Raw genomic sequence first — 25,974 nt, forward strand, 5'->3', positions numbered from 1 at the left:
TACTTTCGAAATGTAGGACACTAAATTCATTATACTTGTAATCTTATGTATGGCTACACATTAATGTTAAAAATTATCACTTATTTCTACTGAAGCATCTAAAAACCTATAGAATGTTTGGGAATGGCCAAAGGGTTTGAGGGTCCATATAAATTACAACATACCAACAGCTTTGCAACATTTGCCAGATTATCGCTACTTTGTGATATGTATCTTTTATTTTACTATTTAGTTTACTGTATCTTGAGGTGCTCGATACATTATTTGTATAGTGAGAATTTTGGATCTTCCAAAAGCGAATGGTGTGTGTTTAAGAGTCACTCTCCTGCATCGGAAGACGCAGCGGGTCGTGAAATTTCACGCATGCCGATCTGGTAGATATAAGGTTGTATGAGACAAGAAGTTGTATGGCTGGCTACGACCAACGCCCCTCACAAAAATTAATCTCGCTACGGGCCTAGCCTCACCTGTCATCTACATAAGAACAGCTGCATAAAAGGAGAAAAAAGGAACAGAAAGTCGATTCCAGGCGCCCCCTGTTTGGGTGCGTAGCACAAAATCTAAATTGTGGTCAAGAAGGGTAGCATGCGCACAACATCAATAATTCCATCAGCACCTGGGATTTGGCGAACGGACGTACTGCAAAATTCATTAACCACGTGGTTGTGGAGAATACGAAAGAGGAACCTGTTGAGAGCTTTCATCTGTCTTAGATGACATGGAAGAAACTAAACCGATTGGTGACAGAAGTGTCACGATGCAAGGCGAATCTCCAAAAGTGGGGTTTCATGATTAAAGACGAGTCGTGTAAGTGTGGTGACCTGTAGCACTCACGATATCCCCTGGCCTGCCAAAACCTTCTAGATCCTTGCACCACACAAGATCTATACACTACAAATGATAAGACCATCAAGACTGCGAAATTCTGGAACATATGGTCCATCTAACTGCGGATCAGCAGTGTCAGGTAGAATTTTATTACTATCCTTATCTGTATAACCTAAGTCCTGGGCACGTGAAATAAGTAAATTATGAAAATTTTAATTTCCTCAACTAAATTCTTTCCGTTTTTTGTTAGCTATGTGAAGATTCTAAATTTTTAAAAAGATAATTCTGAATTCAAAATCTTTTTCAATGGATTTCAAAATGCGTCAGTACACGACAAACGTAATGTACAGTGCACTAGAGATCACTAGATATTAAACAGTTTGTCACCTTTGACAAAAAAGTCCTTCGATTATGAATGCACATTCGAATGGCGTGTCACTGAATGCATACTCTCTCTCTCTCTCTCTCTCTCTCTCTCTCTCTCTCTCTCTCTCTCTCTGTGTGTGTGTGTGTGTGTGTGTGTGTGTGTGTGTGTGTGTGTGTGTGTGTGTGTGTGTGCGCGCGCTTCCTAAGAAACTTTATTTCTGGGTATATCTACGAGTAAATGTCGTAGGGTTCAAGATGCTTTGCTTACTGTAGTTTCAAAGAGTGAAATATCCCTAACCTATGAAAAATAAGGCAAGCATTTGGGACGTTATTATGAAGCATCAATAAGGAAACTGAGGAAATGCGTCGCAGTAATGTAGTTAGGAAAAATAGATAAAACATCTCAGTGCTTAATTTACTTCAGTCCAACGATAGAGAAATATTGGAACGGCCACAAACCTTCCGCACTGTAGCAGCCGAAACGCTGTTGACATTATTGATTTTGCGCTCTTCTGTCCTAAGACTGGTTTCACGCAGCGCTTCATTCTGATCTAGCCTTGCAACCCCCTCCTCTTTGTATAAATAGTGCCACACATATCCTTTTAAAATGGATTATAAAATCGGCGTTTGTCTCTCTCTGTAATTTTTACTGCCCCTCAGTTCTTTAGTTTTCTTTTTAGTTATTTTAGTTAGCTTCATGTGCCATGGATTATTCGAGGGATAAATCGTAATGATGTGGAACCAATTACTTTATATTCAGATCACAAATTATTTTGTAAGCGTGACTGCAAGCTGACCATTTACTAGCCTTTTTTTAGCATGCAGATGTCAGTTACTAATTCCGACTCACGACAGTACGTGAAAATAAACTCTTTCATGGAACGGTGGGAGTTGTCAACCAGAACCTTTTGCAGCTTTCCAAATGTTAGTTTGTTATCTATTAGACATTTTATATCAATGGATAAGCGATCAAAATTTTGGCTGCTTCACTGTGCACCTCATTCTGTGCCAAATACAGTCTTTATATGAAATAATGAATGTCATTTTTTGTATTGGTAATGTGCGTTCATCGCTGTTAATTTTCAACTGCAGTGGATCATTTACAGCAGACGTGAAAACTTCCAATGCCTTAAACAGATGTCTACAAACTGTCGTTGGTCAGCACCACAGATTTTTCTTAGAGTATGTTTTTGAGCAAAGGGGATTTTCTTTATTATGGTTATGTTATCGTATAACATTATTCCATATGACTTTGCTGAATGAAAATACGGTAAAATTGCTAATACTGATCACACTATCAACTGTGATGCTGATTAATGTACATCGATGGTCTTTTCCATCCCATCCGCTCATTGCTGCGCTTTTGATTACCACATAATGACTGGCCGAGATCGCTTGTTTGAGATGGAGGAAGACTCTTGGTGGAGGGACAACATCTTCTGGTGTTGGCTAGCACCGAAACAGTGATCGCGTACATGACTGCAGTACGAGGATTCAATCGAAACAGAACACTGAGCCATCAGATATCACTGATGTCTCTCTCCCCTAAATTCGCAGTGACCATCATCCTACCAACTCAGAACAACACACGAAAATGATCAGGCTAAATAACCACAACAGATTCCTTATACCAGTGCAGGAAAGTCCATGAACCCAAAAAATTGTTCAAAAGCATGTGGATTCCTAAGTGACTAAACTGCTGAGGTCATAGGCACCTACAACTGAAACTAACTTACGCTGAGAACAACACACACACCCATGTCCGGCGGGAGGGACCTCGCAATCCGTGACATAGCCCCTCTAACCGCGCGACCACACCACGCGGCTCCATAAACCCGTTGCACACATGTCAGCAGTAATTCTCTCCTAAACTTAGGAAAGAAATTGTAAGGTAAAAAATTAACGGAATCGAACTACACGCTCTACCATACTAAGACGAACGCTGATTCCCAGTTGTACATACACATCGCGCACACGCGCGCGCGCGAATGTACACACACAAACACAAACACACACACACACACACACACACACACACACACACAGATATTACAAACATAGAGTGGACAGAAGGCAATAACATCCAACAGTTGGCGAAAACATCCAAAACGCAGCATGTAACATAATTGAGTGATCGTTCGAACTGGTGTGCAAACGAAATGCCGAATGGCAGTTAGCAGAAGAACAGCTCTAAAACAGTAACAAGAACTTAAGTAGAGCAGCAGCAACGAAATTTATAAGTAGAAACTTGAACAAGATCTAAAGTGATAATTATCAAAACAATACTATATTCGGTTGTGCCCGACCGGTTAGCCGTGCCGTCTAACGGACGCACGGCTTTCTGGTTTGGGAAGGAGTGCCTGGTCCCCGGCACGAATCCGCCTGGCTGACTTGTGTCGAGGTCCGGTGAGCGGGCCAGTCTGTGGATGGTTTTTAGGTGGTTTTCCATATGCCTCGGCGAATGAGGGCTGGTTCCCCTTATTTCGCCTCAGCTAAACTATGTCGGCGACTGCTACGCAAACAAGTTCTCCACGTACGCGTACACCACCATTACTCTACCACACAAACATAGGGATTTCATTCGTCTGGTGTGAGACGTTTCCTGGTGGGGTCCACCAGAGGCCGAACCGCACAATAACCCTGACAGACTGGTTCGGTATGGGGCGGCGGAGGGGTGAAGTGGACTGCGGTAGTCGTCGTGGGGTTGAGGAGCACTGCGGCTGTGGCGAGGACAGCCTCTCCGTCGTTTCTAGGCCCCCGGTTAACATACAATACAATACATTACAGTACGTGGTTGTGGACGACATGACAAGGAAAGTTAATGGTCCTAACGTGATTAGAATAACTGTACTGTACGGTTATAATTCAGTCCCACACATTCATCAAAGCTCTCCAACGCAGCATACACAAAATACTTTTCGTTTCTTCTTCTTGAACCTTAATTCCCTTTCCAAATTTCTACCTGCAGTCTACTGTGGCCATGACTACTACTCGAGATAGGCAGCCAAAGACGTGGCTTCAGAAATGACGCAGGTGAGAGAGGAGGTGAGGGTGGAGGAGGGAAGACAGTGGTGACTAAATACCATTCACGACTTGCAGGCTGTGCGCAAAAATATGGAAACACCGAAACGACAACAGATTACCATGCCTAACACAGCGCAGGAAATTATTTGGAGTTCAAAACAGCTTCCAGGCTCTGTATGGCTTTAAAGAGATTCTTACAGCGTACTGTGTGCAAAATAATGCTGTCTCTACGTGACTATGATGGTAGATAGTGATCAAGTACCCTTCTGTCCAACACATACCATAAAGGCTCAATAACATTGGGGTATCTGGTGATTGTGGTGGACAGGAGAGATGCGACAGTTCATCCCCATTCTCATTAAGCCAATCCGGGACGATGTGAACTCCTTAAACAAGGGTCCTATCGTCTTGGAATACAGCATCACCATTGGGGAACATACGAGTACGTTGCACCATCAGATGGACCTGATCAACCAACATTGTCAGATAATAGTCGGCTGTATTACGACCTAACAGAACAACCATGGCTGAACAAATCATTACAGAAACGTCGATATGTTTCAATTTTTGAACGTAAACAGTACCAGAATTTGGAAATAGTGTACGACAAGACTCATCTTACCAAATGACTTTCTTCAATAATAAAAAAAAGGCTCTGAGCGCTATGCGACTTAACTTCTGAGGTCATCAGTCGCCTAGAACTTAGAACTAATTAAACCTAACTAACGTAACGACATCACACACATCCGTGCCGATTCGAACCTGAGACCGTAGTGGTCGCTCAGTTCCATATGTAGCGCCTAGAACCGCACGGCCACGCAAGCCGGCTCCATAATCCAGGTTATGTGGCTTCGGCAGCACGTTTTCCTGTTACATAAATTTATGTCATTGTTGAACGGTTCTGTGACTCCAGCTTGGTCTGCCAGCCACTCCTTATGAAGTTCTCATCGGGAGAGTTTTGATACTGACACGGTTCGCGTGAGCGACATTCACTTCTGCAGTGGCTTTTGCAGCTGTAGTCCTCTTCGTTTGTGTGAAAATCGTCTTCAATGGCCATGAGTCTGGATCACTCGACTAACAATTTCATCCCCGTTGTGAGTTAGCGGATGATGTTTTTCGGCTATCTCTCTATGCAGTAGAAATCTCCTATATTGTGGCTCTTGAAATACCAGCCACTTCGGCAACCTTGGTTAAGGGAACACCCCTAATATGTCCACCACCAAGTTGCTCACGCTGTAAATCACTTGCCTCCCACACAGTGCACATACAAATTTTCAGAACACTGTTCTAACCGTGACAGACGTTTGCAACATATTTAGACCATTTCGCACTTACCGTTCTTGGTCACAAGCAACAACGCAGCTTGCAGGCTTAGCTATATCCATTTCTGTTCAAGTATGCGACTTTTCGTGGTCTCTCCATATTTTTTGCCGTACCCCTGTAACTGTGGTTCATAGTGTGGGTTCCTGTAGTCATGTCATAGTTCATGAACCACGGGCAACGTATGAGAGGCCAAATAAGTGCTCCCGACAGTCGGGATACCAGTTACTTTGGAAGAAGGATGGGCATCTTGGACATATTCTGAGTCGTGGTCACCTTTGTGCTCATACGGCAAAGACTACCAAATCCACCGGTTAGTCCCTCAACCGTTAGGGGTAAAACCCAATGGGGCTCGGGGCAAGTAAGGTTAGCAACCTGCTTCCCTGGTACTTCAAATATGATGCTGGCAACAATCAGAGGAAAATGCCTCTGACCTTGGGAGGTGACGGAGTCCCACCTCTAACTGACAAACCAGGGACTCCTAAGATACGACTTGGCAAACAAATGGTAATGAGATAGGGAGCTATTAATATCAATGGGGGCTTCTCTGGGAAGAAGGTAGAGCTGGCAGAGACTGCAAGTAAGATGGGGCTGGACGTTTTAGCTGTTAGTGACATACGGGTAAGGGATGAGAAAGAAGAGGAAGTGGGAGAATACAAGGTCTACCTGTCAGGAGTCAAAGCAGGAATAGCACAATGGGGTGTAGGGCTTTACATCAGGAAAGAAATGGAACCCAGCGTAGTTGCAATAAGGTATGTAAACGAACGATTGATGTGGATAGATTTGGCAGTGTCTAGCAAGAAAATTAGGATTGTGTCAGTATATTCGCATTGTGAAGGGACAGATCAAGATAAGATGGATAGTTTTTATGAGGCACTCAGTGATGTAGTTGTTAGAGTAAAGGACAAGGACAGTGTTCTGCTCATGGGGGATTTTAATACCAGGATTGGAAATCGAACAGAAGGGTATGAAAAGGTTATGGGTAAATTTGGAGAGGATATGGAGGCCAACAGGAACGGGAAACAACTCTTGGATTTCTGTGCCAGTATGGGCTTAGTAATCACAAACTCCTTTTTTTAAACATAAGAACATTCACCGCTATACTTGGGAAAGCAGGGGAATCAGATCTGTCATTGACTATATAATAACAGATCAGGAATTCAGGAAGGCTGTGAGGGACACACGTGTATTCTGGGGATTCTTTGATGACACTGATCATTATTTAATCTGCAGCGAAATTGGTATTATGAGGCCAAAAGTGCAGGAGGTCAGGTCCATATGTAGGAGGATAAGAGTGGAGAAACTTCAAAATAAGAAATCAGGCACAAGTACATAACAGCGATCTCAGAAAGGTACCAGTTAGTTGAATGTAGTCATTGGAGAAGGAATGGACAAGGTACAGAGACACAGTATTAGAAGTGGCTAAAGAATGTCTTGGAACAGTAGTGTGTAAAAGTAGGATGTAGTAAACACGTTGGTGGAATGACACAGTCAAGGCAGCCTGTAAAAGGAAAAAGAAGGCGCATCAAAAATGGCTACATACTAGAAATCAGTTAGACAGAGAAAGTTATGTTGAAGAAAGAAACAAAGCCAAACAGATAATTGCAGCATCAAAGAAGAAATCCTGGGAAGATTTTGGAAACAGGTTGGAGACTATGGGTCAAGCTGCTGGAAAACCATTCTGGAGTGTAATTAGCAATCTTCGAAAGGGAGATAAGAAGGAAATGACAAGTATTTTAGACAGGTCAGGAAAACTGCTGGTGAATCCTGTGGATGCCTTATGCAGATGGAGGGAATATTTTGAAGAGTTGCTGAATGTAGGTGAAAATACGATCAGTAATATTTCAGATTTCGAAGTAGAATGGAATAGGAATGATGATGGAAGAGGAGAAAATTGTCAACAGATTGCAGTGCAACAAAGCAGCTGGTGTGGATGAAATTAAGTCGGAACTCATCAAATACAGTGGAATGTGAGGTCTTAAATGGCTACACAGGATAATTGACATGGCCTGGGAGTCAGGACAGGTTCCATCAGACTGGACAAAAGCAGTAATCACACCAATCTTTAAACATGGAAACAGAAAAGATTGTAACAACTACAGAAGTATCTCTTTAATCAGTGTTGTGGGTAAAATCTTCTCAAGTAGGAAGGTGCGAGTATTAGTTCAGGTCCAACTGGATGAAAATCAGTGTGGCTTTAGGCCTCTTAGGGGTTGTCAAGACCAGATGTACAACTTACGGCAAATAATGGAGAAGTGTTACGAGTGGAACAGGGAATTGTATCTATGCTTTATAGATCTAGAAAAGGCATATGACCGAGTTCCTAGGAGGAAGTTATTGTCTGTTCTACGAGATTATGGAATAGGAGGCAAACTTTTGCAAGCAATTATAGGTCTTTACATGGATAGGCAGGCAGCAGTTAGAGTTGACGGTAAATTGAGTTCATGGTTCGGAGTAGTTTCAGGGGTAAGACAAGGCTGCAACCTGTCTCTAATGTTGTTCATATTATTTATGGATCATATGTTGAAAACAATAGACTTGCTGGGTGAGATTAAGATATGTGAACACAAAGTAAGCAGTCTTGCATATGCGGATGACTTAGTTGTGATGGCAGATTCGATTGAAAGTTTGCAAAGTAATATTTCAGAGCTGGAACAGAAATGTAGGGCCTATGGTATGAAGATTAGCATCTCCAAAACGAAAGGAATGTCAGTGGGAAAGAAATACAAACGGATTGAGTGTCAAATAGGAGGAACAAAGTTAGAACAGGTGGACGGTTTCAAGTACTTATAATGCATATTCTCACAGGATGGCAACATAGTGAAAAAACTGGAAGTGAGGTGTAGCAAAGGTAATGCAGTGAGCGCTCAGCTACGATCTACTCTCTTGTGCTAGAAGGAAGTCAGTACCAAGACTAAGTTATCAGTGCATCGTTCAATCTTTCGACCAACTTTGTTGTATGGGAGGGAAAGCATGGTGGATTCAGGTTACCTTATCAACAAGGTTGAGGTTACGGATATGAAAGTAGCTAGGATGATTGCAGGTACTAGTAGATGGGAACAATGGCAGGAGGGTGTCCAAATTGAGGACATCAAACAAAAAATGGTTATGAACTCTATAGATGTAGCAGTCAGGGCGAACAGGTTTAGATGGTGGGGTCATGTTACACGCATGGGAGAAGCAAGGTTACCCAAGAGACTCATGGGTTCATCAGTAGAGGGTAGGAGGAGTTGGGGCAGACCAAGGAGAAGGTACATGGATTCGGTTAAGAATTATTTTGAAGTAATAGGTTTAACATCAGAAGAGGCACCAATGTTAGCACTGAATAGGGGATCATGGAGAAATTTTATAAAGGGGCTTTGCTCCACACTGAACGTTGAAAGGCATAACCAGTCTTAAATGATGATGATGATGATGATTATGATGATGATGATGACTCCTGTAACTTAAGGAGGGGTTAGGACGTCAAACGGGATGACTTGGAGCAGGAGAAGAACCACAGGACATTTTATTTTCTATTGTCTATACTTTCAGAAATAAAATCATAAAACTTTGTCAGCATAACCAGGACGAATTCAGGATTTACGTTCATAGCAAAGAAAGTGCAAAAACATAACAAAATAAATTTTTTTAGATATGAAATGTCATCGTTTTTTCACTTACTGTTGGCTGCATTTGTTGCTATAGGTACATTTTTCTTCATAAGTAAGAGAGGTTCTTTGATGAATTTTGCACAGCATTCAAACCATACTTACAGGTGCATGAAACTGTAGAATTTTCCAAATCTATTAAAAACTGTGGTAAAAATTGAGATAATTAACTACAAAATTGGATTTTCTTCTAAACATAAAGTTTAAAACGTAACAGCTCATTCATTTTTTCATAAATGAAATAGATTCTAGAGTTTCAGACACCTGTAAGTATGGTTCGTATGCTGTGCAAAATTCATCGAACAGTATCTCTTACTTATGAAGAAAAGTGCACCTATAGCAAGAAATGCAGCCAATAGTGAAAAAATGATGAAATTTCACAAGTAAAAAAAATATTTTTTTATGTATTTGAACTTCCGCTGCTACGAGTGTTAATCCTTAATCCTTCCTGGTCATGCTGACAAAGTTTTATGAATTTAGTTGTAAAAGTATAGACAGTGCAAATTAAAAAGTCCTGTGGTGCTTCTCCAGCTCCAAGTCGGCCCGTTTGACGTCTTACCCCCCTTAAGGAGTGAGGGTGCAGACGTAGAAATAGACGGTATCAAGTAACCTGTTTTCGAGCTCACTAATCTAGTTAACAGTGTAAGTAGGCTGTTTAGGTTTTTTTATTGGTAACGCCACATAGCGCTCTGTATGAAAAATCACTGGCTGTGCTGACTATTAAGGTAAATACATTGTTTGTTCTCTATCAAAATCTTTCATTTGCTAACTATGCCTATCAGTAGTTAGTACCTTCCGTAGTTTGAATCTTTTATTTAGCTGGCAGTAGTGGCGCTCGATGTATTGCAGTCGTTCGAGTAACGAAGATTTTTGGTGAGGTAAGTGATTTGTGAAAGGTATAGGTTAATGATAGTCAGGGCCATTCTTTTTTAGGGATTTTTGAAAGTCAGATTGCGTTGCGCAAAAAATATTGTGTCTCAGTTTAAGCACAGTCATGTGTAATTTTTCCAAGGGGACGTTTCAACAGCAAATACGCGCCCTTCGACGTTAGACGTGGTGATTCAGAGGATATGATGCAATGGCTGGATACTGCTGTACAAGGGCGCGAGCACAGTGCCGGGGCGACTGCAATCTGCGTCTGCAGCGACCGCCCGTATTGTGAACGCCGGGCAGAGCTCCGAGTGGCTGCAGCAGTCAGTGGTCGGCAGTCGGCAGTGAGCGGGATAATCGCGCCAGCCCGGCAGGTGAGGCTGACGGCTGCGTGGCGCCTGCGGCGGACGCGGCCGACTGCCCGCCATTGTCCGTGGCCGCCGGCCGGCAACCGCCTCTCCGCTCGGCGCTCCGGATGACGTCGTCCGCCCCGTGAAAGGCCTGCAGTGGTAGCAGCCTGGAGGCGCGCGCAGCTGCAGGCCCGCCGACAGGCACGAGTGGAGCCACTGCCGAGGCCTGCTGTTGTCGCTGAATGTAAACTTCCACCACTTGTCGCTGAATATAAACTTCCACAACAGCGAGAGTGCTGCTGCGTAGACTGTTGCCAGCACTCGGATACTGTATGGGGAAGAATCATCATCATCATCATCATCATCATCATCTCGTTCCAAGTATTACGTGTTATAGTTACCTCCTCCGGTCTCTCTTATGAAATCTGCCTAGTTCCCTCTTTCCAGTCGGCCGGTAATTTTTAGAAATCTATTTTCTGTCCTCATATCAACATAATCCTCCCTATCACTCTATTCTCTTCTACACTGAAGCGCCAAGAAAACTGGTAGAAGCTGGCCGCGGTGGCCAAGCGGTTGTAGGCGCTTCATTCCGGAACCGCACGACTGCTACGGTCTCAGGTTCGAATCCTGCCTTGGGCATGTATGTGCGTGACGTCTTAGGTTAGTTAGGTTTACTTACAAGGGAACCTCCCCATCGCACGCTCCTCAGATTTAGTTTTAAGTTGGCACAGTGGACAGGCCTAGAAAAACTGAACATAGATCAATCGAGAAAACAGGAAGAAGTTGTGTGGAACTATGAAAAAATAAGCAAAATATACAAACTGAGATGTCCATGTGCAAGACAGGTTACATCAAGGGCAGTATGAGCTCAGGAGCGCCGTCGTCCCATGGTTAGCGTGAGCAGCTGTGGAACGAGGGGTCTCTGTTATGAAATCTGCCTAGTTCCACACAACTCCTTCCTGTTTTCTCGATTGATCTGTGTTCAGTTTTTCAAGGCCTATCCACTGTACAAACTTATAACTAAATGAGAGGGGGGTGCGATGAGGAGGTTCCCTTGTTAGTTCTAAGTCTAGGGGACTGATGACCTCAGATGTGTAGTTCAGAAATGGCTCTGAGCATTGTGGGACCTTACTTCTGAGGTCATCATTCCCCTAGAACTACTTAAACCTCGTTAACCTAAGGACATCGCACACATCCATGCCCGAGGCAGGATTCGAACCCAGACTGTATCGCCTAGAACCGCTAGGCCACTCCGGCCGGCAGATGTTTAGTCCCATAGTACTTAGAGCCAATTTTTTTGAAACTGGTACTCACATGTATATCCAAATACAGACATATGTAAACAGGTAGAATACGGGGCTGCGCTCGGCACCGCCTATAAAAGAAAAAAATGTCTGGATCAATTGTTAGATCGGTTACTGCTGCTACAGTGGCAGGTTATCATCATTTAAGTCAGACTGAGCGTAGTGTTATAGTCGGCACACGAACGATGGGACACAGCATCTCCGCCCGGCCGTTGTAGCCGTGCGGTTCTAGGCGCTTCAGTCTGGAACCGCCTGACGGCTACGGTCTCAGGTTCGAATCCTGCCTCGGGCATGGATGTGTGTGATTTCGTTAGGTTAGTTAGGTTTAAGTAGTTGTGAGTTCTAGGGGACTGATGACCACAGATGTTAAGTCTCATAGGGCTCAAGTCATTTGAACCATTTTTGAACACAGCATCTCCGACGTAGCGATGAAGTGGGGATTTTCCCGTACGACCGTTTCACGACTGTACTGTGAATATCAGGAATTCGGTAAAACATCAAACCTGTGACAGTGCTGCGGCCGGAGAAAGCTACTGCAAAGAGCGAGATTAATGACGACTGAAGAGATTCGGTCAACGTGACTGTAGGGCAACCTTTCCTCAAATTACTGCAGATGTCAATACTGGGCCACCAACAAGAGTCATTCAAGGAAACATCATCGACATGGGCTTTTAAAGGGGAAGGCCCACTCGTGTACCCTTGATGACTGCATGAGACAAAGCTTTACGCCTCGCCTGAGCCCGTCAACACCGACATTGAACTTTTGATGACTGCAAACATGTTTCCTGGTCGGACGAGTCTCTCGTCAAATTGTATCAAATGAATGGACGTGCACGGGTATGGAGACATCCTCATGAATCCATGGATCCTATATGTCAGCAGGAGACTGTTCAAGCTAGTGGAGGCTCTGTAAAAGCGTGGAGTGTATGCAGTTGGAATGATATGGGATGCCTGGCACTTCTAAATACGACTCTGACAGGTGACACGTACGTAAGAATCCTGTCTGATCACCTGCACGCATTCATGTCCATTGTGCATTCCGAAGGACATGAGCAATAGCAGCAGAACAATGCGACATCCCATACGTCCAGAATTGCTACAGAGTAGTTGCAGAAACACTCTTCTGTGTTTAAACTATTCCACTGGCTACCAGATTTCCCCGACATGATCGTTATTGAGCATATCTGGGATGATTTGCAGAGTGCTGTTCAGAAGAGACCTCCACCCTCTGGTACTCTTACAGATTTATGGACAGCCCTGGAGGATTCATCGTGTTGGTTCCCTCCAGCACTACTTCAGATATTAGTCGAGTCCATGCCACTACTGCGTGCTCGCTGGGGCCGTATACGATCTTAGGCAGGTGAACCCGTTTCTTTGGCTCTTTAGTTTATCTTGTAATTAACTGAAAAGATTTTTAGATGTGCTCCTGTTGTTGCATTACTTATTTTATTCATCTTATTGCAGCCTCTTACATGTCTCATAAACTTCATTTCTTCTGCCTGTATACGTGGTTTTTCCTTTGTTTTTCTGTCCAAGACTCGCAATAACATACAGGGATAGGTAAAGACATCGCTTTATAGAATTTCATTTGTGTGTCCTTTACGTTTTCTTCCCAAAGTTCTTCCAATTTTTTCGCTGATAGCTTGGTAGTTGTTAACCTTCTTCTCAATATATTTCTCTTACTTAAAACAAATACAACATCCTGGATAACTGACGTGGGGTACTAGTTCTAATACTTACTCATTTGTTATTATTTTCAACCTGACTGGATTCTTTCCTCTGAAAGCCAATATAATTTTTTTATTTGTAGATTTAGTTAAGTTGTAACTTATCGCGTTTTTCTCAATCTATGTACTGTTCTCTCTAAATTATCTTCTGTTCCTTTATAATTATCTGGTCAACAGTATGTAACACAATATTTCATGATACGCTAGATCCTATTTTAATTCCGAAGTTTATTTCATCTTTCAATTTCATAACTAGCTCCTCAGTGTTTAAGTAAAATAAATGGGAGGTAGATTGCACTCTTTTCTAACACTGTGATGTATTAAAATTTCATCTGACATTTCGAACCTGAACTTAAACTGGCATTGTATTTACGTACAAACTCTTTACATGTTTAAGAAGATGTTTTGGAAAAACATTTTGCTTCCAGTATTTGACACAAAAGAGGTCATTTTGTCTTGTCAAAGGCTCTCATAAAATCATTAGATCCTAAATTTCCAAAGTTTTCAATAATCCGTTTTACTACGAATGTGATAGCGTTACACGAACGTCCCTCTCTGTTCTTCTGAGAAATAATTTGAAGTGTTTGATACAGAAATTTCCCACAAATTCTATATCTTGTATTCAGTAAACTTATTCCTCCATAATTTCCTGCGTCTTTGATATTGCCTTTTTTAAATGTAGAAAAACTTTAGCTGTGTTCCATTCTTAAGGAACAGAGCAGTTCCTACAACAAACAATTCTTCCAAAACATTCTCTAGTGGCCATTAAAATTGCGACACCAAGAAGAAATGCAGATGATAAACGGGCATTCAGTGGACAAATATATTATGCTAGAATTGATATGTGATTACATTTTCAAGCAATTTGGGTGCATAAATCCTGAGAAATCAGTACCCAGAACAATCTTCTCTGGCCGTAATAACGGCCTTGATACGCCTGTGCATTGAGTCAAACAGAGCTTGGATGGCGTGTACAGGTACAGCTGCCCATGCAGCTTCAACACGATACCACAGTTCATCAAGAGTAGTGACTGGCGTATTGTGACGAGCCAGTTGCTCTGCCACCATTGACCAGACGTTTTCAATTGGTGAGTGATCTGGAGAATGTGTTAGTCAGGGCAGCAGTCGAACATTTTTTGTATCCAGAAATGCCCGTACAGGACCTGCAACATGCGTTCGTGCTTTATCCTGCTAAAATGTAGGGTTTCGCCAGGATCCAGTGGAGGGTGGAGCCACGGGTCGTAACACATCTGAAATGTAACGTTCACTGTTCAAAGTGCGGTCAGTGCGAACAAGAGCTGACCGAGACGTGTAACCAATGGCACCACATACCATCACGCCGGGTGATAACTCCAGTATGGCGATGACGAATACACGCTTCCAATGTGCGTTTACCGCGATGTCGCCAAACGCGGATGCGACCATCATGATGCTGTAAACAGAACCTGGATTCATCCGGAAAAATGACGTTTTGCCATTCGTGCACCCTATTGCCTCCTTACACGAGGCATCACAACAACGTTTCACCAGGCAAAGCCGGTCCACTGCTGTTTGTGTATGAGAAATCGGTTGGAAGCTTTCCTCATGTCAGCATGTAGTAGGTGTCGCTACCGGCACCGACCTTGTATGAATGCTTTGAAAAGCTAATCATTTGCATATCACAGGATCTTCTTCCTGTCGGTTAAATTTCGCGTCTGTAGCACGTCATCTTCGTGGTGTAACAATTTTAATGGCCAGTAGTGTATTTAAAAATTGGAAGAAGTAAAATTCTAAACTGGATACTCCATATTTGATTAATTCAGCATTAATAACTTTGTGCTGCTGGTGGCAGCGGCAGCCTGGCCTCAACCTATGACTATTCGCTGTACCGCGTGGCCCTGGCTTCGGTGTATGTGTGTGTGTGTGTGTGTGTGTGTGTGTGTGTGTGTGTGTGTTTGGAGAAAGGGGGGGGGGGTTGCTGCTGACCTGTGGAACTCTCTCAGGGGGAATGCTTCTGCCTCAAAATATTTATATAGTTCCATGACACCTTTGTTTCACTAACACTTGGCACCTAGTCAAGTCGCCCATATCACGAGATTTATCCTTATGTGGTAACGCTGACTCACCTACTACGGTACGCTGAAGCGTGCTGTCTTCCACTAAGCCTGGCTAGCCTCGTCTCGCAATCCCTTATGTGTAATTTATTCTGACCTACATCTCGCCACACTACGGCTACCACCTGTGCCTGCTAATGCAGTACTTAACGGCGGCTGTATCACTACTTCTAATTGATTTTGCTTAAAAACTCGATAGCTTTACTACGGTAAGGCGTTACACTCGTCTATGATCCGTGTCGAGTACGATATTCTTGCAGTTGCTCTTACCCTGTGTTCCAAGGCTGTGATTGGTATAACACTTCTTGCAGGCACAATTCACAGTCCGAATAGATACACTAAGAAATTAGGCAACATCATTCACAGTTTGGTCGTGGGCTTATTTGTAAACGATGCATACTTGCTGCCATTCTCTCCCATCTCTACGTCGACCCATCTCACAGTGTTTATATGACACAAACGGCTGACACATACACACAATGTGTCATTCTCTCGAGTGTCCAGTCAGGAACAATAGTTTACGGAACACGATATTTGGACATCATACCTCGACATCATGTTTGTGTAACGCATACAGAATGTTCGTCTTCGCCACACTGCGACTTTTGTACTCTAACGCGGACGAGCAGTGGCGGAATATATGGAGAGCGATAAGGGTATGGAGGCACGATGTAGCAAAGACGCTCTTTCTGCAGGTGGGCCCTGAAGATTACGACGAGGTACGCTGTCAAAACATCATGTTTCGCCTACGATTGCACCTGCGTGAACACTCGACACCAAAACAAACGGTTGATACCAGGAAAGCTTAAGATCACATATACATCTACTACATCTACATCCATACTCCGCAAGTCACCTGATGGTGTGTGGCGGAGGGTACCTTGAGTACCTCTATCGGTTCTCCCTATTATTCCTGTCTCATATTGTTCGTGAAAAGAAGAATAGTCGGTATGCTTCTGTGTTTGCTCTAACCTCTCTGATTTTATCATCATGGTCTCCTCGCGAGATATACGTAGGAGGAAGCAGTATACTGCTTGACTCCTCCGTGAAGGTATGTTCTCGAAACTTTAACAAAAGCCCGTACCGAGCTACTGAGCCTCTCTCTCGCAGAGTCTTCCACTGGAGTTTATCTATCATCTCCTTAACGCTTTCGCGATTACTAAATGATCCTGTAACGAAGTGCGCTGCTCTCCATTGGATCTTCTCTATCTCCACTATCAACACTATCTGGTACGGATCCCACACTGGTGAGCAGTATTCAAGCAGTGGGCGAACAAGCGTACTGTAACCTACTTCCTTCGTTTTCGGATTGCATTTCCTTAGGATTCATCCAATGAATCTCAGTCTGGCATCTGCTTTACCAACGATCAACTTCATCTGATCATTCCATTTTAAATCACTCCTAATGCGTACTCCCAGATAATTTATGGAATTAACGGCTTCCAGTTGCTGACCTGCTATTTTGTAGCTAAATGATAAGGGATGTATCTTTCTATGTATTCGCAGCACATTACACTTTTCTACATTGAGATTCAGTTGTCATTCCCTGCACCATGCGTCAATTCGCTGCAGATCCTCCTGCATTTCAGTACAATTTACCATTGTTACAACTTCTCGATATACCACAGCATCATCCGCAAAAAAGCCTCAGTGAACTTCCAATGTTATCCACAAGGTCATTTATGTATACTATGAATAGCAACGGTCCTACAACACTCCCCTACGGCCCACCTGAAATCACTCTTACTCCGGAAGACTTCTCCCATTTAGAATGACATGCTGCGTTCTGTTACCTTCAATCCAATCACACAATTGATCTGATAGTCTATATGCTCTTACTTTGTTCACTAAACGACTGTGTGGAACTGTATCAAACGCCTTGCGGAAGTCAAGAAACACGGCATATACATGGGAACCCGTGTCTATGGCCCTCTGAGTCTCGTGGACGAATAGCGAGCTAGGTTTCACACGACCGTATTTTTCGAAACCTACGCTGTTTCCTACAGAGTAGATTTCTAGTCTCCAGAAAAGTCATTATACTTGAACATAATACGTGTTCCAAAATTCTCTAACTGATCAACGTTAGAGACATAGGTCTATAGTTCTGCACATCTGTTCAACGTCCCTTCTCGAAAGCGGGGATATGTGCCCTTTTTCAATCCTTTGGAACGCTACGCTCTTCTAGAGACCTACGGTACACCGCTGCAAGAAGGGGGCAAGTTCCTTCGCGTACTCTGTGTAAAATCGAACTGGTATCCCATCAAGTCCAGCGGCCTTTCCTCTTTTGAGCGATTTTGATTGTTTCTCTAACCCTCTGTCGTTTATTTCGATATCTACCATTTTGTGATCTGTGCGACAATCTAGAGAAGGAACTACAGTGCAGAATTCCTGTGTGAAACAGCTTTGGAAAAAGACATTTCGTATTTCGGCCTTTAGTCTGTCATCCTCTATTTCAGTACCATTTTGGTCATAGAGTGTCTGGACATTTTGTTTTGATCCTCCTACCGCTCTGACATAAGACCAAATTGTCTTAGGATTTTCTGCCAAGTCAGTACACAGAACTTCACTTTCGAATTCATTGAACGCCTCTCGCTTAGCCCTCCTCACACTACATTTCGCTTCGCGTAATTTTTGTTTGTCTGCAAGGCTTTGGCTATGTTTATATTTGCTTCCGCAGTAGTCTTCTAAGTCTGTTGTTGTACGATGGTGCGAACACACTACTTCAGTCGCGTGACTTAAAGTGTGTCTCAGTGAAATCTTCGTGATTTCCAAAAGAAATTAAGAAGAAGTAATCAAGTATATATATTATCTAATACTGGCATCATGTAAAGGATCTCAAAAATTGCCCCACAAAAAATTAGTGTTTTTGAACGGCTGCTTAAGTAAACATTGAAATATTCTGTCTCAGTCCAAGCCTGCGATAGCATGTCTGGTGTGAAGGAAGACTATTCCATCCACAGTTCTGCGAAGATCGCGAGACATACGCAATTTTAACATTTCGCTTAATCCAGAAGGTTTATCCTCAGAGATTGGATCGGCCATTTGGTTAGTCCATTAATTTCTTTCCATCGCTGTGGAAGATTTAGGTCCAGAGTGTCCAGAATATGAAACCAGCGCTGCGGTCCTTCATTCAGCTAGACAATCAAATTTGAGCGAAGAGAAGAAAGGTGGGGACAGCAAATTGTTCCACTATTTCCAGATGAATGGTCCCTGTTTCTCTTTGTTCCACGAATAAAATGATCCAGCTAAGCGGTTTTTAGTCAGTTCATTCCACACATTCACCTTTTCATTGTCTCTTACAGATTCCCGAAAACTGTATAGGTGTACTTCTGTCAATGCTTGCAGAATTCGAACTATGTCAGACTGCAAGCAGCATAATGTTAACTGTCGAGGTAGGGATGCTTAGCTCTCGTATTTCTCAGAGAACTGACTTTGATCAGCTTTATTGGTAGGTCTTACGGACCTCCTGTACCACTATATCTTACGCGCTTTTTCGTCTTGAACCTTGCTGGCTGTTTACACCTTCAGTGGCTACGAACTTCTCACACCGAAACATAATCCTCTTAGCGTCAGGTCGTTCGCTGTGGAAGTCATGTCGGAAACTTCTTTGCACAGCTATGGGTGACTCCGTTTCCGTACACCACAACATGAATTGTGCTTGCTCTTGAGGTGTGATCATTTCTGGTAATTATTCCTGAAACAAAGGAACAGATATTACTTTAAAAAATCTTTGCATTTAATTTTTTAGTTGTTTTACGTGATGCCGCAAACCTCAACTATCTATTTAGTTGTATCTCTCTATTTAACCGGATCTGGCTAGGGCTATCAGGAACTCTGTTACATCGGACCAGGCTTTAAGATCATAGCTACCTAAGAAATAACAATTATAATGTAACAATTAGTATTAAAAGGATTTGGATGTCCAAATTAACAACGTAAGTAATATTATGTACTAATAGAACTTAATACTGGCAATTATTTTACTACCGCTGCTGCTGCCACTAATACTGATAAAATTAAAAATAGTATTACAAATAACAATAACAACGGCAGTGATTTCGGTAAATATAAGAAAAAAAAGATTTTATTGATGCAGAAAACTATTTTCTGTTGCAGCGAGTTCTGGGGAAAGCAAATTTAAGCAAACTGCAGCACCTAAGAATACTGGGAAAAGAGGAAGATTTTTTGCGGAAGAAATATGTACAAGGGTGACGAATGTATGCAGGGACAATGGTAGTCCTTGTTGTTGCCTTAGTAGATATGTTATTAAATGTTTTCTGGAGCTGCAAATGTTATACAGATCTTTAATATTAATGCGGAAGTTTATTCCAGAGTCCGGCTCCTGCTTCTGAGAAGGACTTCGAGAAAGTGGCCGAGCGATGGAGTGGGACAGAAAAGATCTTGCCTGTTGGGAGCGCGTGTTTATGCTAAGTTGTTCAGACAAGAGCGTTACCATCGAGGAGAGATACAGGGGACAGTATACTTTAATAAGACACTAGAGGAGACAGAGGATATATAAATTTGTGCACTTGTCTGCACGCAGCCAAGATAGCTGTGCATATGATGATGAAATATGATCACAGAATCGAACATCGAGGGTATAACGAACAAAGGCATTCATAACCAATTCCAACCGCCTTGAACCTTCCAATGAAACACGTTTCAGGATAACGTCGCTGTAATCAATATTGGGAAGTGTAAGTGTTTGTAGAAGTATCTTTTTTCGAGTAAGGATTGATGCCTTCTTGCAAAATGCAATGGAGTGCTCAGTTCCATTTGTATTTTCGTCTATTATTAGCCCTAGACTTTTTTTCTGTGGAAGAATTTATAATTAATTTAAAATTAAAGATGATACGAATTCACGACACTTAAGACTAATGAGATTAGAATGACAAACTGGCGCAGGTGGGTTTCTGGTAATTTGCGCTTTAACCTTGTTACCTAAGGCCATTTCGATAGTGCACATAGGTCGGTAGTGAGATTCTCGATAGCAGTCTTCAGGTTCACTAATTTTGCATTTAGATACAAGTGGAAGTCATCATCGTACAGATGGTATTTGAAGTAAGACACACTGGTGATACGTCATTGACGTACAATGGAAGGAGTACAGGACCTAATATCAAACCCTAGGGGACGCCAGATACTGTGTGTATTGTGTATTTATGGAGCCAGATAATACGCTTTGGTGCAGATCATCAGCGTACAATTGGAACTTACAGCAGGACAAAGTTATTGACACGTTATTGATAGAAAATGAAAACAGTACAGGAGCTAACAGCAAACCCTGGGGTATGTCAAAAATGCTTGATGTGATGGATTTGTTCTGTTTGTTTGAAGTTGTTGTGGTTGTGTGTAGGTGTTTTTATAAATCGTATGAAAATGTAGCAGCAAGAATAACAGTATTATTTAAAAGAAATAAGTAATCTGTGATCATTCTTATTTATATGCTTCTGAACTCGACTATAATGAATTATTTTGTCGTATCTTATCACCACAATTAAATACTGAAATGCTGTTTAATAAATTCAGTGAGTGACATTAAAATGTGTGCACCAAATAATTAATACCTGTATATCACACTACAACCTCTTCCCATAACAGCAATGGTGTCGTAAATACTTTTTTTAAGTCACTGATAAATTACTCCAAGAAAAATTAATCTTACGCACCAGTTACAAAAAAATATTTCATTTACGTAAAGTCTACGATGGTTCTGCAGAATGATATTTTCACTGTTGGAATAGAAAAATAATCAGTTCCTGTGGGTCCTTGTTTTCTGAGTTCAAATATTGTAATATCGATCGAAGGAATTAATGTCTGATTATTTCTGCAGTTTGAAAGTGCCGCTCCACACGCTCACGTAATGGCTGCAGGCAAAACACAGTCTGGACTGGGTATACTTACCGATATAATTGTTCTTAGAAAATCAATAACATCAACCTTTCCCTTTATGCTGGATTAAATGTCACAAACATACATCGTTCTGACTGTTCACAATATCATTATTATTCACCATTTACCAATAATTCAGTATCGCAGAACCAGGCGCTAATGGCCGCTTTCCCGTTTGCTGCGGACACTTAAAAATATTCATTGTAGGTTATCTAGTTACAAATGTAAGTCCGTACACCAGAATTCCATTTAGTAAATGGTACTTTATGTTGTGGATTACTTGTACTTCACATAACACGATTACTTTTTAAAATATTTAAAAGAACGAACCTCACCTTAATCTTTGATCTTAGCCTCTTATTACATCATAGAAAACAGTAGAAGGATAAAATTTCACAAGCAATACAGTGCCAATATATTCTTTTTGCGGTATTATATTTTGTTATACCATTATTCTTTGAAGAAAACTATTTATAAAAGTAAGAAAATATATAATAATGTAATATAATGATAAGTCTTTTCTTTACCAGTTTTCACATAAAGATGCAAAAGTCATTTCTGGAAAAAATATGCATCACTTCATAACACTCGAATAGTGTCGCATATACTGCTGGCACAAAATATTGGCGTTGACATTACAATGCCTCCATTGTAATTATGGCGCGGGGAAAGACGCATTGCTAGCGAAACTTGACGTATGAGCGAAACCATTACACCGCACATGGCGAGAATGTTAGGATGCTAGGTTTGGCAATTAAAATGAAGAGGCGTACAGTGGCAGAGGCTTTACCGAAATCTCAGAATCACTAAGACCCATAGTTTTTTAAAACACATTTGGAAATCCGAGATACACTACTGGCCATTAAAATTGCTACACCACGAAGATGATGTGCTACAGACGCAAAAATTTACCGACAGGAAGAAGATGCTGTGACATGCAAATGATTAGCTTTTCAGAGCGTTCACACAAGGTTGGCGCCGGTGGCGACACCTACAACGTGCTGACATGAGGTAAGTTTCCAACCGATTTCTTATACACAAACAGCGTTTGACCGGCGTTGCCTGGTGAAACGTTATTGTGATGCCTCGTGTATGGAGGAGAAATGCGTGCCATCACGTTTCCGTCTTTGATAATGGTCAGATTGGCCGAGATCCAATGACTGTTGGCAGAATATGGAATCATTGGGTTCAGGAGGGCCGGCCGCGGTGGTCTCGCGGTTCTAGGCGCTCAGTCCGGAACCGCGCGACTGCTGCGGTCGCAGGTTCGAATCCTGCCTTGGGCATGGAAGTGTTTGATGTCCTTAGGTTAGTTAGGTTTAAGTACTTCTAAATTCTAGGGGACTGATGACCGCAGATGTTAAGTCCCATTGCTCAGTGCCATTTGAAGCATTTGGTTTAGGGGGGTAATAAGGAACACCATGCTGGATGCCAGCGGCCTCGTATCACTAGCAGTCGAGATGACAGGCATCTTATCTGCATGGCTGTAACGGATCGTGCAGTTACGTCTCGATCCCTGAGTCAACAGATGGGGACGTTTGCAAGACAACAACTATCTGCACCAACAGTTCGACGACGTTTGCCGCAGCATGGCCAATCAGCTCGGAGACCACGGCTGCGGTTACCTTTGACGCTGCTTCACAGACAGGAGCGCCTGCGATGGTGTACTCAACGACCAATCTGGAGGCAAAACGTCATTTTTTCGGATGAATCCAGGTTATGTTTACAGCATCATGATGGTCGCATCTGAGTTTGGCGACATCGCGGTGAACGCACATTGGAAGCGTGTATTGTCATCGCGATACCGGCGTATCATCCGGCGTGATGGTATGGAGTGCCTTGGTTACACGTCTCGATCACCTTTTGTTCGCATTGACGACACTTTGAACAGTGGACGTTACATTTCAAACGTGTTACGACCCGTGACCCTATCCTTCATTCGATCCCTGCGAAACCCTACATTTCAGGAGGATAATGCACTACCGCATGTTGCAGATCCTATTGGGCCATTCTGGACACAGAAAATGTACGACTGCTGCCCTGGACAGCACATTCTCCAGCACTCTCACTAATTGAAAACGTCTGGTCCATGGTGGCCGAGCAATTGGATCGTCACAATACGCCAGCCACTACTCTTGATCAACTGTGGTACAGTGTTGAGGCTGCATGGGCAGGTGTACCTGTAACGCCATCCAAGCTCTGTTTGACTCAATGCCCAGGGTTGTCAAGGCCGATATTCTGGGTACTGATTTCTCAGGATCCATGCACCCAAATTGCGTGAAAATGTAATCACATGTCAGTTCTAGTATAATATATTTGTCCAATGATTACCCTTCATCATCTTAATTTCTTCTTGGTGTAGCTATTTTAATGGCCAGTAGTGTATTTGACGTGGATATTCTTCATGTCAGTAGTGGAGGGTCATGTGACTGACTGGTACCATTGTCCCACCACCTACAGCGATCTATCACCTTTCGAGGCAGTGAGTAATACTTTGACCGGCGGGCTTGTAAGTGCCGCTATAGAGACAGCAACAGCGGTAAGGGAGCCACGCTCGGCCGCTGCGTCCGCTGGGCGTGTCCGGTCGATAACCGTCGTGGCGGTATCGGCAGCCGCTCCACCGACGCCTCCGTCTCTCCGCGGAGCCTTCGGAGAAGGCGGCGTCGCGGCCCTTTGTCCGCGGCTGCTCGTACACAGGGTCAGCCGGAGAGAGGAGGTCCGCCGGTGCGCGGCCTAAGAAATGTGATATCGGCCGGCGCCGCCTTTGTTCGCCGTTTCCGGTATTATGTGCCGGCGGCCGGGACGGGGCGGACCCTGCGGCGCCGGAGATGAAAGCTGTCGGCGCCGGAGTTGGCGCTGAGTGCTGCGGGCAGCGGGCAGCAGGAGGCAGGCTGTGGAGCGCCGGTTGCCGCTCCTGTCGGCGGGCGCCTTTCTGCTGGCCGGAGGAGCACCGCAATCCGATGAGGCCGGCCTCAGCGGGCCCACCGCTAAGTGATTGAGAGGTTTTGCGGCTTACGTTGCCAGGAGCGAAACGTCATCGCACCTCGCGTCTCTATCCGGCTACGGGGATATGTCAAGTATAGGCAATAAGATTTGTTCCTCATTTCAAAGAAACTCAAACCACTTTGTAACGACGATACTTTTTTTTATTTTGTTAATATGCGTCTAAGTTCATTTAAGATTTTAATTGTTTATGATACACGAAAAATTGCCCCAGGCTGCGAAAATGATTGCAGTAATTCCAGTTACAAAATGGTTCAAATGGCTCTAAGCATTATGGGACTTAACATCTGAGGTCATCAGTCCCCTAGACTTAGAACTACTTAAACATAACTAACCTAAGGACAACTCACACATCCATGCCCGAGACAGGATTCGAACAGCGGCTGGCAATTCCAACTACAAAGGAGGCCAGTGCTAACACAAGTGTAAATATTACTCAACCATCAGTATAACAATCCATAAGTGCAAACTATTGGAACATACACAAATAAATGGGGAAATATGTTGGAGCCAAGAGATTGGAAAGTTGTGATTAGTTCTATGGGACCAAACTGCTGAGGTCATCGGTCCATAGGCTTACACAAGACCCAATCTAACTTAAATTAATTTACGCTAAGGACAATACACACACACACACACACACACACACACACACACACACACACACACACACTCACACCCAAGCCCCAGGAAGGACTCGAACCTCCGACGTGGGAACCCGCGCTATCCGTGGCAACCGGCCGGAGTCGCCGAGCGGTGCTAGGCGCTTCAGTCTGGAACCGCGCGATCGCTACGGTCCCAGGTTCGAAAACTGCCTCGGTCATGGATGTTTGTGATGTCCTTAGGTTAGTTAGGTTTAAGTAGTTCTAAGTTCTAGGGGACTGATGACCTCAGAAGTGAAGTCCCATAGTGCTTAGAGCCATTTATTTGAACCGTGACAAGGCGCCCTAGACCACACGGGTGTCGCGCGCGGCCAACAGATCAGTTGGGCACAGAGCATGCCAGGAGCATGCAGAGCAATACTCCTCCTGGACTTACCTTAACGCTAGCCATACAATGGCACACACTGAATAATTCTGACGCGGAAGAAACAACGCTGTTTCTGTCATGCGTGGATTCTAATGAACACACAACATTTAGATGAAAATCATTTACTTAATTTCAAGGGGATGCGATGGAATACAGGTGCAAGCTAAACCAATGTACAATCGAGGATAAGCCTCTCCCACTGTCAAGTCCGAATTAAAACATATATGTCTCATTTTCTTCTCAACTACTACTACTTGCCTTTCATGATCTTCGGCTCTGCTAGCTTCAGACAGAAATCTCGTATCCCTGTTAATATAAGTACTCCAGCCAGTTTCGTGAAAAGCTTTATGTAAATCTACAAATTCTATAAAAGTATGCTTGCTTATCTATTATACTTAATTAAAGTCCGTCCGAACAGGCCTTGGAAGTAGGCTCAACGGTAGCGACCGGCCACCATGTCATCCTCAGCCCACATGCGTCACTGGATACGCGTGTGGAGGAGTATGTGGTCAGCACACCGC

The sequence above is a fragment of the Schistocerca gregaria genome, chromosome 2, assembly GCF_023897955.1.
Source record: "Schistocerca gregaria isolate iqSchGreg1 chromosome 2, iqSchGreg1.2, whole genome shotgun sequence".
In the NCBI taxonomy this organism is placed as follows: domain Eukaryota; kingdom Metazoa; phylum Arthropoda; class Insecta; order Orthoptera; family Acrididae; genus Schistocerca; species Schistocerca gregaria.